Raw genomic sequence first — 14398 nt, 5'->3', positions numbered from 1 at the left:
GGCCAGGGGAGAGGGCTGTGAGCACTGGCCACTTGCTGGCTGTTGAAACGCTGGACTACAGAAACGCAAAACCAAACAAAACCCCACGAGTTCCTTGTAGACAGCACACGGTTGTTGCTTTCTCCTTTGTTATTTTTTTAATCTATTCAGTCACTCTATGTCTTTCAACTGGAGACTTAAATCCATTTACATTTAAAGTAAGTAACTATGGAAAGCGGAGGATTCACTATTGCCATTTTGTTCATGCCTTCTGTTAGTCTTAATTCTTTTGCCCTCTTGCTGTCCTCCTTCCTGTTTTATTGGATTTTTTACTGGCATGCTTTTACTCCTCTCTTTTTTTCTTTTGTGTAGCTTCTCTGCGTATTTTCTTTGTGGTTACCATGGGGCTTACATAGAATATCTCAGTTATTAGAGTCTATTTTAAGTTGCTGAAAACTTAGGTTCAAAAACTCAAACATAGAAAAACTCAACACTTACTTCTCCCCCTACCACATTTCACATTGTTGTTGTCACAATTTACATCTATTTATATTGTGCATTTATTAACACATTTTCTAGTGATAGGCATTTTTAATACTTTGTCTTATAACTTTTGTACTGGAGTTAAAAGTGACTTGTGTGCATGCGTGCTAAGTCACATCAGTTGTGTCCGATTCTTTGCGACCCCATGGACTAAAGCCCACCAGGCACCCCCTCCGTGGCAGTCTTCAGGCAAGAATACTGGAGTGGGTTGTCATGCCCTCCTCCAGGGGATCTTTCCGACCCAGGGATCGAAACTGTGTGTCCTGCAGCTCCTGCATTGCAGGCAGATTCTTTACCCTTTGAGCCACCAGGAAAGCCCCTAAAAGTGACTTACCCACTGTTATTACAGTATTCTGTATTTGTCTATGTATTTACCTTTACCAATAAGTTTTATACTTTCTTACATTATCGTGTCACTGTTGGACTCTGTTTAGTGTTTCTAGTAAGGCAGGTCTACTGGCCTCCCTCAGCTATTATTTGCCTGGGAATAATTTTATTTCTCTATCATTTCTGAAGAAGTTTTGCCAGGTATAGTATTCTCGGTTGGCAGGTTTTTATTTTTCTTTCAGTACTTTTAAAATAGCAAGACTTCAAAAATATATTAGCATTCCCACGTTTGCTACAGGATTATTCACAATAGCCAGGATGAAGAAACAATGTTTCCTTCAGTAGATGACTAGATAAAGAAAATGCAGTATATATATAATTGAATACTACTCAGCCTTTAAAAAGAAGGAAATTCTATAATATGCAAAAACATAGACCAGCTGCATAGATGAATGTTATGCAAAGTGAAATAAATCAGTCACAGAAGGACAAATAATGCATGCCTCCACTTATATGAGGAACTTAAAAGCAGATTCATAGGCTCAAAGAGTGGAGTGGTGTTCCCAGAGGCTGGGGAAGGGTAGAAATGGGGATTGCTAGTCAATGGGCATAAAGTTTCAGAAAAGCAAGATAAATAAGCTCTAGAGAACAGCTATACAACACCGTGAAGTGAAGTTGCTCAGTCATGTCCGACTCTTTGCAACCCCTTGGACTGTAGCTTATCATGCTCCTCCATCCATGGAATTTTCCAGGCAAGAGTACTGGAGTGGGTTGCCATTTCCTTCTCCAGAGGATCTTCCCCACACAGGGATTGAACCCGGGTCTCCTGCATTGTAGGCAGATGCTCTTTACCGTCTGAGCCAGCCACCATACCGGTGCCATACAACACCATACCAATAGTCAAATAAAACATATTCTTGGACACTTAACAATTTGCTAAGTTAATTTAATTTGTTAAGTTATTCTCATGTTAAATGTTCTTACCACAATAAAATAAAAGTAAAGTTTTTAAGCATAAGTAAGTAGGGACTTCCCTGGTGGTCCAGGGGTAAAACTCTGTGCTCCTAATTCAGGGGGCCTGGATTCAATCCCTGGTTGGAGAACTAGATTTCACCTGCAGCAACTAAGAGTTCACATGCAGCAATTAGAGACTGCACATGCATCAGTGAGATTAAAGATCCTGCGTGTCTCAACTGAGACCCGGTGCAGTCAAATAAATAAAAATAAATATTTTTTTAAAAAGCATAAGTCAATGAAGAAGAAAACCCATAAGGACAATACAGGCCTTAAAAGCCCTATTAAGTCATAAGTAAACTTTACCATTTAAATAAAGTTGGTTGGTTGGTGGAGCTGAGTGACTGGTTCATGGGGACTCATTTCTATGTTCTACTTTTGTGTATGATTGAAATTTGCTATCATGACTACTTTTTAAGGGGTTGGGAGGAAGGGCAGCTTAGCCTGAAAACTAACAGCAGGACTTTGAATAATTCTGGGAGAAGCAGTCAGGTCCAAGGCTCACCAAGCATCAGCTAGTCAACAACCAAGATACTGTGAGGCTGTCTTCTGAGAAGGTGCTAGATTTCTTTTAGGCACAGCAAGATCACAGCAAAAAGGAGGGGCTAGATGCTGCGTGGCACTGACTGAGCTAGCCACTGTCCCAAGAGCTTTACGATTATTGACTCATTATGCCATCACAACAACCATAAGGTTCTCATGGCTATTTCCCCATTCTACAGGTGAGGAAACTGAGGCCTGAAGCAGTTAAGAAGCTTGACCAAGTGGCGAAGAAGTGCCAGCCGTGGGATTCAAACCCAGGCCATGCTCTAGGCATGGTGCTCTCACCACCATACTGAAGTGCCGTTCCGTATCAGCCCAGAGCAGGTCACGGTCCAGCAGGATCAGATATAAACGCAACGAAACAATGGGTTAAAGCTGTAGCATCGCCATAGCTTTGGAACAGATTTCATTACAAGTGCAGTAAAAAGTTGGTAACTATGGTATCCACCACTAGGTTATTTGATGTGTCATTCTAAATGCATACTCGTAGTCCCATGTATTTATGGGAATTCAACTTGAAATTAGCATTTAAAGCTTTAAGAAAAATTGGCTCCTCAGATAGACATGTAAGAAATGAGCTGTGAAAGTACAAATAGGCGAAAGTCACCTGGACGTCAGGGAATCCCAATAGCTCCGCAGCGCTGACCCATCACCCACACCTGGCCTGCTTCACTCACCACCAGCCTGAATTAGCCACCTTTGCCCTGAGCAATTCTGATGTATAGGACCCTCTGGGATGCCCTCTGCTGATTCAGCTCTGGGCGTAGTCACATGACACATCCCAGGGGCAGGCGGACATCCAGAAGCAAGTCATGTCTCAGAGATCCTCAGGTTCTTTCAGATCCATCAAGCTATATGCAAACTGCAGGACAATTTTTCCATAAATCACTAGTTCAGACTAGTGACTTCAGAGGATTGAAGCTATCTTGATGTTCAAGACAATACTTTTCCCTCCTATGTAATACAAACTTAGGTTGGATTAACAGAATAATTACATCTATGTCATTGTAGATGATCCTCCTGTCACCAGAATAGGATAGACCCCACCTGGAACATGAGTTTTGTATGTAAACAAATGGGTACACTCGCCTTGCTATTTAAAATGTGGGCTGAGGGGCAGCAGTCTCTATACAGTCTGGGAAGTTGTTAGACATGCAGAGTCTCAGGCCCCACCTCATCTACTAAATCAGTATCTGCATTTTTACATGATTCTTACATAATTCATATGCACATTCAAGTTCAGGAAGCCCTAGTCTAATGATAACCAGAAAGATGACTGCATAGTTCAGTTCAGTTCAGTCGCTCAGTCGTGTCTGACTCTTTGTGACTCCATGCACTGCAGCATGCCAGGCCTCCCTGTCCATCACCAACTCCCGGAGTTTACCCAAACTCATGTCCATTGAGTCGGTGATGCCATCCAACCATCTCATCTTCTGTCGTCCCCTTCTCCTCTTGCCTTCAATCTTCCCCAGCATCAGGCTCTTTCCAAATGAGTCAGCTCTTCGCATCGGGTGGCCGAAGTATTGGAGTTTCAGCTTCAGCATCAGTCCTTCCAATGAACACCCAGGAATGATCTCCTTTAGGATGGACTGGTTGGATCTCCTTGCTGTCCAAGGGACTCTCAAGAGTCTTCTCCAATACCACAGTTCAAAACCCTCAATTCTTCTGCACTCAGCTTTCTTTATAGTCCAACTCTCTACATCCATACATGACTACTGGAAAAACCATAGCCTTGACTAGACGGACCTTTGTCAGCAAAGTAATGTCTCTGACTGCATAGTTAGAGCTGATATTCATTTACTTAGCAGGTACCAAGTCCTGTTTTAAATACTTTAATTACTCACATAAGCCTCGCAAGAATGAGGTAGGGACTATCACAATCCCCATTTTACAGATAAAGAAACTAAGATTCAGAAAGACTAAGTAAGCTACTGCAGAGCTCACAGCTTCATAGAGGTAGAGTTGACAACAGAATGGTGAACAGGTAGAAACTCAAGCTGAAGACCCCAGATGACCTGCAGGGGAGGGTGGGGGAGCCTGGCTTTTTCCTTTCTGCAAAGTGAGAAGGTCAATTCTGGGTGCCTCTTGAAGGCAGAGCAGAACTCATAGCAGAAAGGGCTCAAAAACTCTATCCTTGTAGGAGCTGGAGCCATCCAACAACAACAAAAGGCCACTCCAGGTGGTGAGCTCCCCATCACAGGGAGGTATTCAAGCAGAAGCTGGGTGGCCTTCTATACAAAATGTACTGGAGAGGATACCTACTTCATGAAGGAGTCAAGCTTGATGGCTTGGACTTTCCTCTTTAATCCCAGGGCCAGGAAGATGCTTCCTACATCTGCTGGAAGACTAGAAGGTAAGAATGCCCTCCTTCCCCATCAAGGGTTTCCTGTGAATAATGATAGTCCATGGGAGCCTAGGAAGTCTCTGTGGCCTTATGAGTCCAACCAGATGATGGAAACTTTTGTTACCCCTCTAGCCCAAGCACCTTCCTCATTCTGAATCACAGACATGTGGCACTGGTGGTCCTCAGACTGGAAGTAGAGCTAACTGACCCTTAACTGGGGACAGAAGGGACTCCCCTCACCTGCTCTGAAGCAAGACAATACCTCTGTGGCTCAGAGATTTGCACTTTCACACAGGCAAAGAAGCTCCCATTCATCTCCCCCACAGGTTGTGGCTTTCGCTAAGCAGATACCACTCACTGGCATCTTCAAGTACCCGCAACTTGGGCTTAGCTCACAGAACACAGTGAAAGCATCAAACCCTGATGGGAACTTGTCTTCTAATATGTCAGCCCATGGAGCTCTTTCAGAGGGACATAGTCCTGGCCTGGAGGCAGCTCAATCGAGGCTCAGAACCTGATCGCTGGAGCTGGAATCACAGCTCCCCATGTGAATGGACTGCTCTGTGCCTCAGATTCTTGTCTGGAACACGAGGACAGTAACAGCATCTATCTCATGAAGCACACTTAGAACAGTCTGAGGCACGCAGTAAGCACTGCATTGAAACATACAGTGGACCAAAGTGGACCAAAACACCCTCGTAAAACAAAGCTTTGCTGAGTATGTTCATGAACTAGTGCACTCAATGAAATAATGAACAAAACACCTGGTGTGGCAGGCACACAGAAGTCTCGGATAAATGGTGGCTGTTAGCACTGTGGATTCTGCCGCTATCATTTTTATTACAAGGATCAGATTCTAAGGAGAGAAGAGAAGGAAACTGACACAGACCACAGGGTCCAGCCCAAGGGGCCGGGATACAGAGGGGAAGGGATGGGAGACCCTGATGGCTGAGGCGGGCAGCGCGGGGAGGAGGGGAAGGCCCTGCCCGGGTAAGAGCTGAGCGGCTGGATCTTGGAGGCGGCGAGGCCTCCAGAGCCAGCTCCTTAGGCCTCAGAAGTCAGGCCAGCTTTCAGTTCCCGGCATTCCGGCCCCAAGTCCCCACTCGGGCCAGCTGCCCAGGGCACTCAGATTCTTCCAGGGCCCAGGACGTGCTTCCAAGGCAGCCTCATTGCAGACTTGGGCCCAGAATTCCTTGGCCGGCAAGGACCTCGTCTCCGCGCGGCTGACACAGCCCAGCTGCTGGGGCGCCTTCTCCTGCCCTCCCACCCAGGTCCTGCCAGCTCCGAAGTGGACGAACTGGAATTGCCAGTGTCCCCAGATCCCGCTTCAGCCACATGTTTGGTACAAATTCCAGTAGAGGGCCTTGGCCGCCTCTCCTTGTCCTTCAGTGTCTCCCTAATAGTGGCTGACACTGCGGAGTCAAAATCGGAATCTAAAGACAGATTTCCCCCACCCTGGAACAAAAAATCCCATGAAAGGCCAAGTTTGAAGGAAAAAGAAATGAAAAGAACCCGCTCTTGTTCTCCAGAGCAGCGCATCCTGAATCTAGCACTGTCTGTGGTTCTTCAAGGGAGCCAGGGAAACTGCCACCGCCTGGCCTCATCACGGGTCCCTTCATCAGGAGGCTCATGTGCATCCCACCCCATGTCTGGGACCTCAGTCTGGGTATCTGGGGCTTGTTCCCATCTACAGATGACAGCCCAGAGCCCTCAGGGGCACAGCCACTGCAGGTTGGGAGTTACGGTGTCACGAGGCCTCTGCCATCCACAGTCAGGTACAGACAAGCTCAGTAGGGGCCACCCTAGATGGAAGAGACCTCTTGGTCATTCATGGAGGCCAAAGACGAGAAACCAACCAGTTCCAGTCACTGTCAATTACCAGGTACCTGTAACCCAGGGTCACTTCTAATTACAATAATTGCTGATGTTCACTTTGTGCACCAGATATTACATCATATACTTTATACATATCTTCTTTCTAAACCCTTGCAACATCCCTTCTGTTATTATGTCCATTTTATGAATGAGAAAACTGAAACAGGCTGAATAATGACAAAGGTTACACATACATTTAGAAAGCGGCAACTCCAGGGCTTGTGGGCAGGAAAAAACACCCTCAGCCCAGCTGTGGCAAGCGGAGTGCATTAATGGCCTCGATCGGTTCACGCCCCCTGCACGTACCCGCTCCGGCAGTGTTCATCCACACTGACTCTGAGCTTAGCCATGTGACTTGCTCTGGCCAATGGGACTGTAGCAAATGTGATGCAACCAGAAACTTGATAAGGCACTTGGGGTTTCCACTTCCTCTCTGGAATGCCAAGCACTGTAATGAGAGAGGTTGGGGCTTGCCTGCTGAAGGAAAGTGACACGCACTTGAAGGACAGTCAGCCTATGTCAGATAGCTCTTTTCTAGAGCAGGCAGCTGCCAATCTACTGGGCCAACTGTCCTCAGAAGCACAAGTAAGCCCAACCCAGATAAGCCCAGCCCAGATCAAAAAAACTCCTTCAACCAATCCACAGAAGCGATACCTAATGGTTGTTTTAAGTCACTAAGTCTTAGGGTGATTTGCTACACAGCAATAGCTCAATATGTATCTATACACACACACACACACATAAATACAGATTTTTCTCTTACTGTCTATTCTCTTTCAACATAGGGAAAAAACCTCCTGGGTTAACAAAATGAAGTGATGCTACTGTGAATGAAAACTCTATTTAAATTGAGGGGTTGGTGGTAATGAGGGATCACCAAAGAGTTTCTGTATTTAGATGAGTCTCTGAAACCTAGAGCTCTTGAAAACACCCATGAAGAGATCAGACCACATCTGCAGCTGTGACCCTCATCACTCCGACACACCTGTGCACCATATCCCCTAAGTGGAACCATTTATCACCCACTACCCCACTCTCTTCCACACTCATCAGACAACGCTCTACCACGTGCCAGGGGATGCATCAGTTTCCTCCCATGTAAGCTGACGTTAAGTTATGACTCTATTTTGGATATCTGTGGTATAAAAAACTGCCCCAAACTGTGGCTTAAAACTGCCACTTCCTTATCTCTCATGATGCTGTGGGTTGACAGGGCTCAGCTGGGTGACTCTGCTGGTCGTATCTGAGTCTCTCCTGTGACTGCCGGCAGATGGAGGCTGGGCTGCCGTCATCAGGAGCTCAGCTGGGCTGGAGCACGCAAAACGGTTCACTCCACGTCTGGGCCCTTGGCAGGCGTGGCTGGAGCATCAGGCTCAGGGTCTCCCAGCTGAGACACGGACAGCTGGGCTTCTCTCTTGCTTCATTCCAACTCTGAGCCCCACTGTCTCCATGTGACTTCACCACAGGGCTTCCCTACCCAGGTCACTGGACTCCTCACAGGGCAGCCTGAGGCTCTCAAAAGCACAAGAGCAGAAGCAACCAGGCCTTCTTGGTGCTTCTTCCACTGCTTTCTGAGGAAAGCAGTTACAGGGCCTGTACAGTTCCAGGTAGGGGGATAAATTCCACTTCTTAATGGTGTTGGGGCCACAGTGGCAAAAAGTTGCGGCCACTTTAATTCATCACAACCTCCTACCTCCTACATGTGTCCCACTCGGCTGAACCACCCAGGTCAACATCAGCCCACATCCTGAAGTGGAGGGGTCACCCACCCTATACCTTAATCCATACTAAGCAGCAGGCCTACGATGGTTCTACAGCATATACATTGAATAAGCAAATGGGCACTCCCACCAGAACCACAGGCAGGCCTGGAAAGAATACCAAGGCGAAGGCAGTGGGCTGTGGACCCCAGAATCCCTGCCAGGTCACTGGAGACTCCTGAGGTCCCGTTCAGAGTGAATGTATGAGATGACCCATGAATGGCACTGTTCCCATCCCTGGACACACACAGGGATGTCTGGAAGGTGTGAGGTCGCCACGCTCTTCGCAAAGACCTCAGTCTGGAAAAGGGCACCAGCACAACCTGGTCTCCCTTGGGCCCTAGGACAGAAAAGAATCTCATCTTGGCAAGAGCCCTAAGCAGAAACCTGAGGGACTGCTAGAGGGAGGGGAGCCCCGGGAGAGCCCTTAATCGTTTAACTAAAATCACAGTTGAGGCATAATTAGCAGGCAGCTCCAAATTCACGATCTGAGGCTCATCGGCTCAAATGGACTAATTAATTGGGACATACTTGGGCGGACAACGCACTTTGGCCTTCTCTGAAACATCCCAGGGAACTCAGCAGATCAAGGCTGGCATCTGGTCCATGAGTTGCCTTCCTATGGCTAGGCAAAGAGACAAACGTGTTCCTGGGCAAGAAACACAGCTTGCAGCACGCACAGCTCAGGGAGGTCAACCAGGCCATCTTCCGACCCTCACGATTCACCCTCCCCAGAACCACTGCTCCAGCCCTGGAGGCTCATAGCAACCAAGAGCTGTTGCAAAACTGCCCAACATCACCCTGGATCAGAGAAACAAAGTCACCCATTCTGTGGAAGCCCACAAACTACCCGGAGCCATAGACCCACCATAGAGGGCAGGCACTGGCTGCTCAGCCAACTTGCTCAATCCAAGCTGCTTTTGAGCAAGCGGCTGGCACCCCACACAGCAAGGGGAACTCAAAGTGTCAGCGGAGAGCTTGGGAAACTGGTCCCCAAATTGAAAGAACACTGAGTTATACTAAAACCCCCACATTTGAGATTCACAAGGAACCTGAGCAAAACAAAAGCTCTGAAAAGTCCTGCAGGAAAGAAACGTGGTTAATTGGTGGCTGTATCATTTTGTTCCCAAACTTCTTTTAGCACAGGATCTTTTATTCCCTAGAAACGCTAGTAGGATACTATATTTGGGAAATACTGTTCCTACGGGAAGAATAGGACATCAGCAAAGGGCAGACGTCATAACCACAATCCTATAGGAACTCAATTATCCAAATAAGTGAAGTGGTCAAGGTTTCATATTTGTATAATAAACATGCAGAAACTTTCATCTCCACCCAGAAATACACTCAATTTTCTTAAAACAAAGAACCATCTTGCTTCATCTTTTCCCCCATCTCTGAGAGAAATCTTTTTTTGAGAGAGAGAAATTGAAACATTTATTGAAAAGAAACATAGGAGAAATATATGCGATGGCAGTGATGAAGGCCAGGAGAGAGAGAGAAACAGGATTGGTGGGTGCTGAGAGGTTCTGGCGTGTGCCCCCCCAGGGCCCTGGCCAGACTTAGCTCCAACTGAACTGATGACAGTGTCCACAGCAGAATGTTGTACGCCTGTAACTCAGGTAATACTGTCTACCAACTATACTTCAAATTTTAAAAAGGGAAAAAAATAACAAGAAGTCAGAAGTCTGGACTTTTAAGTGAAATTCCCCATTTTTTAAGTGTTGGTTCTATTTTTTTTTTTAGATTATTTTTTGACGTGGATTTTTTAAAAGTCTTTATTGAATTTGCTACAATATTGCTTCTGTTTTATGTTTTGGGGCTTTTTTTTTTTTTTTGCAAGGCATATGGGTTCTTAGTTTCCCAACTAGGGATCAAACCCACACACCCCTGCATTGGACAGTGAAATTTTAACCACTGAAACACCAGGGAAATCCTTTTTTTTTTTTTTTTAATTGAGTCAAATACAACATTTCTCGGGGCCAGATATGGCCCATCAACTTGTAATCTCTGCCAAAAGGACGAGAGTAGGATGGTCAATAACCTGGGGCTGTCTCCTATTTGCCAAGCTTCTCTGGCCAGGGCACCCTTGGGAAGCAGGGCTGTAGGGTGGAGTACGCTCGCCATTCCGGGTGCTGTCCCTTGCACTCACCCAACACATCTACTGCATTCGCTGTGTGTACCTGCTCTTACGCCAGATGCAGTGAAGGCTTCCCAGAGATGTGGGCTTTGCCATCACAAAGACTCCTGAATCCCCTCCTCACCTGGGCACATGTGACAAGCGGTGAGCTATGAGCCCTGCACACGGTGGGGGCTCAAAGTGGCCGGGCCATCAAGGGGACCCTTCATGGCACCGTAATGCTAAGGTTACTTCCAGAAACGGGATCTGCTCTCAAATGAAAAATAAAAACAAAAAGCCCACCTGGAAAGGCTTACAAAGGAAGGGGACAGACAGAAAACCTGGGTGCGGCAGGCCAGGCTCCAGGAGCATGTGCACAATCACAGGCTCGCTGGATCCTTGGAACGGCCCACGTGATAACACAGCCAGGGCTTCCTCTGAGTGTTTATTTGTTTTCACAGATGAAGTCCACGGATGTAAACCGGCTGTCCTCTAAGGACACAGCAAGTCTTGCATTCCTGACGGGAGGAGATGTCAGGAAAGCAGTGAGGAGACGCAGCCTGTGCTGCAGCCAGTTTGGCTCCCAAGTTGCCCAGGAGGACTCAGGCCTCCAGGGCATTTTCTGAACCAGGAGGGAAGGTATATTCATCTCCTGGTGTGCATCTCAGCCGCTTCAGTCATGTCCAACTCTTTGAGACCCTATTGACTATAGCCCGCCAGGCTTCTCCGTCCATGGAACTCTCCAGGCAAGAGTACTAGTGTGCGTTGCCATGTCCTCCTTCAGCGGATCTTTGCAACCTAAGGACTGAACCCATGCCTCCTGCGTGGCAGGCAGATTCTTTACCACTGAGCCACTGGTGACACCCAGATTAGTCTCATGCATCCCTCAAAGTCAGATGGACAACCACAGAGGTGGCAGAGTGGGCATCCAATTGGAACCTGAGTGTCAACTGCTCAACAAAGGGCTAGCAGCCCCCAGGGGCAACACCACTCACATGGGGAAAGAGGCAGACACTTCCAGAGCAGGAGCTAGACAGCCAGGTGAGGGAGTCAGCAGAAAAAGAAGCCCAGGCACCAACAGCCCCTGCAAAGGGCACAGAACTCAAACTGGGGCGGCGATAGAAATGGTCACCCGTGCTCACAGGTTCCGGCTCCCCCCTCCACAGTTTGGGGCTGTCACTGGGAGGTGGCTGCCCCAGACAGGACTACGTTTCCCAGCACCCCTTGCATCATGGAACCACATGACGACAAGCTATCTCACTGCCAGGGATCTTAAGTAATGCATAGAGTTTTCCACTTCTCTTTCTGTCACTCGGTGGGAGAAAGGACTCGGAGAAGCAGATGAATGAGCCACAAGATGGAAGGAGCCTGGGCCACCAAATCACCACCACACGGGTGACAGTCAACTTCCAACTAAAGATACCTGTTTTTGACTGGTACATGAGTCATAAAGAAAATTCTTATTAAAATCTTACTGTTAAGTCACTTACATCTTTGCCGCAACAACTAGGGTGACCCCATGTAAACCAGGAGAAGAAAGAAAGGAAACTTCCATGGATTGAGAGAAGAGATCCTCACCAAGGTGAGCAGCTCAAGGCCACCATGATACAGGGAAAAGTCACCTTGCTAAGTCAGACCAGCCACCGCCTCCTACATGCAGCCCTCCTGAAAGCCCCTAAACAGAGATGAACTTTAAGACCCCTGGGTGATTAATTATGCCTACTACCTTGATCAAGAATACCTTATGAAAAGTTATTTTGGGAAAAAAAAAAATAGCTATTTTCCAAGTGTAGTCTGCCCACCCACCCAATAACCTGCTGAAGGGTATTCCTACCGTCTCCATTGACAAGTGAGGACCACGGGGTCCAGAGATGCAGGGACTCTCCAGCAGCTGGGAGAGGCAGAGCCAGATTTTGATCTAAGCTCCTATCCCTTCCATCAACCCCTCCTGCACTGGGGTATTTCACACCTTTTCCCACAAATCACTTTCTGCACCACCCACCACACCGGGTACCTCCTAAAGAGGGTGCTGAGGTCAGGGGTGGGGGGCAGACTCAACAGTCAATGCAGAGGGTCTTGTGCCAACCCACAGATTCTCTCAGGCCAAATTCTGCTGTTTCCTGAGCCTGTCTGGGAGCTGCTGCCACTGCTGCTGCTGCTGCTTAGGCACTAAGTCCTGGCCAACTCTTCACGACATCACGGACTGTAGCCTGCCAGGTTCCTCTCTCCATGGAATTTCCCTGGGAGGCAGCCTACCTGGGAGGCTCCCATCCAAAACTAGCTCTCTAACCCAGCTCTCCTACAATCTTACTAGTCACTAGCTATCAGTGTTTACACCAGGCATTACTATCACTGGGAGTCTGCATCGCCTTTGCAGCCTGGAAGAGGGGAAAGGGGTGAGTGGCCAGAGGACATTATGTGATCTGATGTTGGAGCGTGGAGAAAGTTGCTCCTCCTAACGGTTCTGGGGCATGCTTAGCAGTACACACATCTGCCAGTCACCAAGCATCCATTATCCAGGGCTCTGAGGGAAGTGAGGGCAAATTACCACACAGTTCCAGCTTTGAGCAAAAGGCAAGAATAAGCCAAGAAGATAGTGACCAATCTCAGGGAGCTAAGAATCCTCTAGAAGCCAGAGGTGGGTTTGCTGGGAGCAAAACATGGCCCCCTACAGCAAGATGGAGCTATGGAGGCCAGTTCATTCTTTGTTGGGGCCGTCCTATGTCTTGTAGAAGGTTTAGCAGCACCCCTGGTCTCCAATACTTTGGCCACCTGATGCAAAGAGCCGACTCGTTGGAAAAGACCCTGATGCTGGGAAAGATTGAGGGCAGAAGGAGAAGGGGGCGACAGAGGATGAAGACAGTCGGATGGCATCATCGATTCAATGGATATGAGTTTGAGCAAACTCCAGGAGATAATGAAGGACAGGGAAGCCTAGCGTGCTACAATCCATGGGGTTGCAAAGAGTTGGACATGACTGAGTGAGTGAACAACAATAAAAAAAAACAACTAGCCTCTACAGATCAGATGCCAGTAGCAACACCCACCGAATTGGTGACAACCAAGAATGTCTCCACACATTGCCAAATGTCCCCTGATCCCGCTGAGAAACCCTGCTCTAAATTAGGGTGCGACCAGTGGCTGGCTGTGCCAAAATTTAGGCCTGGTGCTCTCAGATCTTCCATCTTCTCATATCTGGACTGTTTTGTGTGAAATGTCCCAATTTTTAAATTGTGGCAACCAATTAATTAAAAATAATCTGCTTAGGCGATGAGAGCCCAAAACACTTATGTGCCGGTTACCAGCTGAACCTCTGCTACATCCAGAAGGAAGAAGAGAAAGGACATAACCCACCTCCCAATGTTAGAGGCCCTGAGCTCCCCACAGACCAAGCTCAGACCCCCCACAGCCTGGAAGAGCCCTGGGCAAGGCTGACACAACAAAGGTGGAGACAGACAAGGAATCTGAGTTATTTCTGGGGGAATACCGTCACCACCTCAGGGGCTTTGCAAACACTCTTTCCCAGGAACACAGGCAGACAAACCCATCCCCAGAACAGATTCCCTCTGCAGGAAAACTGAATCTCCTCATTCACATCCCTGCCCCCACTTAACCGCCTCTCCCCAAAATACAGTTACTCTCCTGCCGATGTTTCTGGAGCCCAGGCCCTGTGTGGTTCTGGTCTACCAAGCAGATACTTAGGAACCACCCACCTACAACAACCAGCCTCTGGGCACCAGTGAATCTTTTGGTGCCAACACTCCCCTAGAGGACTGGGCTCCGTGTCCCCCAGCCCCTAGTTACAGAACTTGTTCTAAGCAAGTTTCCTTTACTTCGAGTGAAAATCTGGGTTACTAGGGGGAGGGCAGGAGAGAATCTAATAAATCTTAGAAT

The 14398-nt window shown here is 47.7% G+C and overlaps 1 protein-coding gene across 1 annotated transcript in view; it reads right to left on the bottom strand.

Annotated features, from left to right (window-relative positions):
* Positions 1-14398, bottom strand: part of NKD1 (NKD inhibitor of WNT signaling pathway 1) — an 89635-nt gene that overhangs the window by 49418 nt on the left and 25819 nt on the right. The window lies entirely within an intron of this gene.

This window comes from Muntiacus reevesi, chromosome 2 (genome assembly GCF_963930625.1).
Source record: "Muntiacus reevesi chromosome 2, mMunRee1.1, whole genome shotgun sequence".
NCBI lineage: Eukaryota > Metazoa > Chordata > Mammalia > Artiodactyla > Cervidae > Muntiacus > Muntiacus reevesi.
Note: the sequence above shows the minus strand (reverse complement) of the source record. Positions and strands in the feature narration are given on the sequence as shown.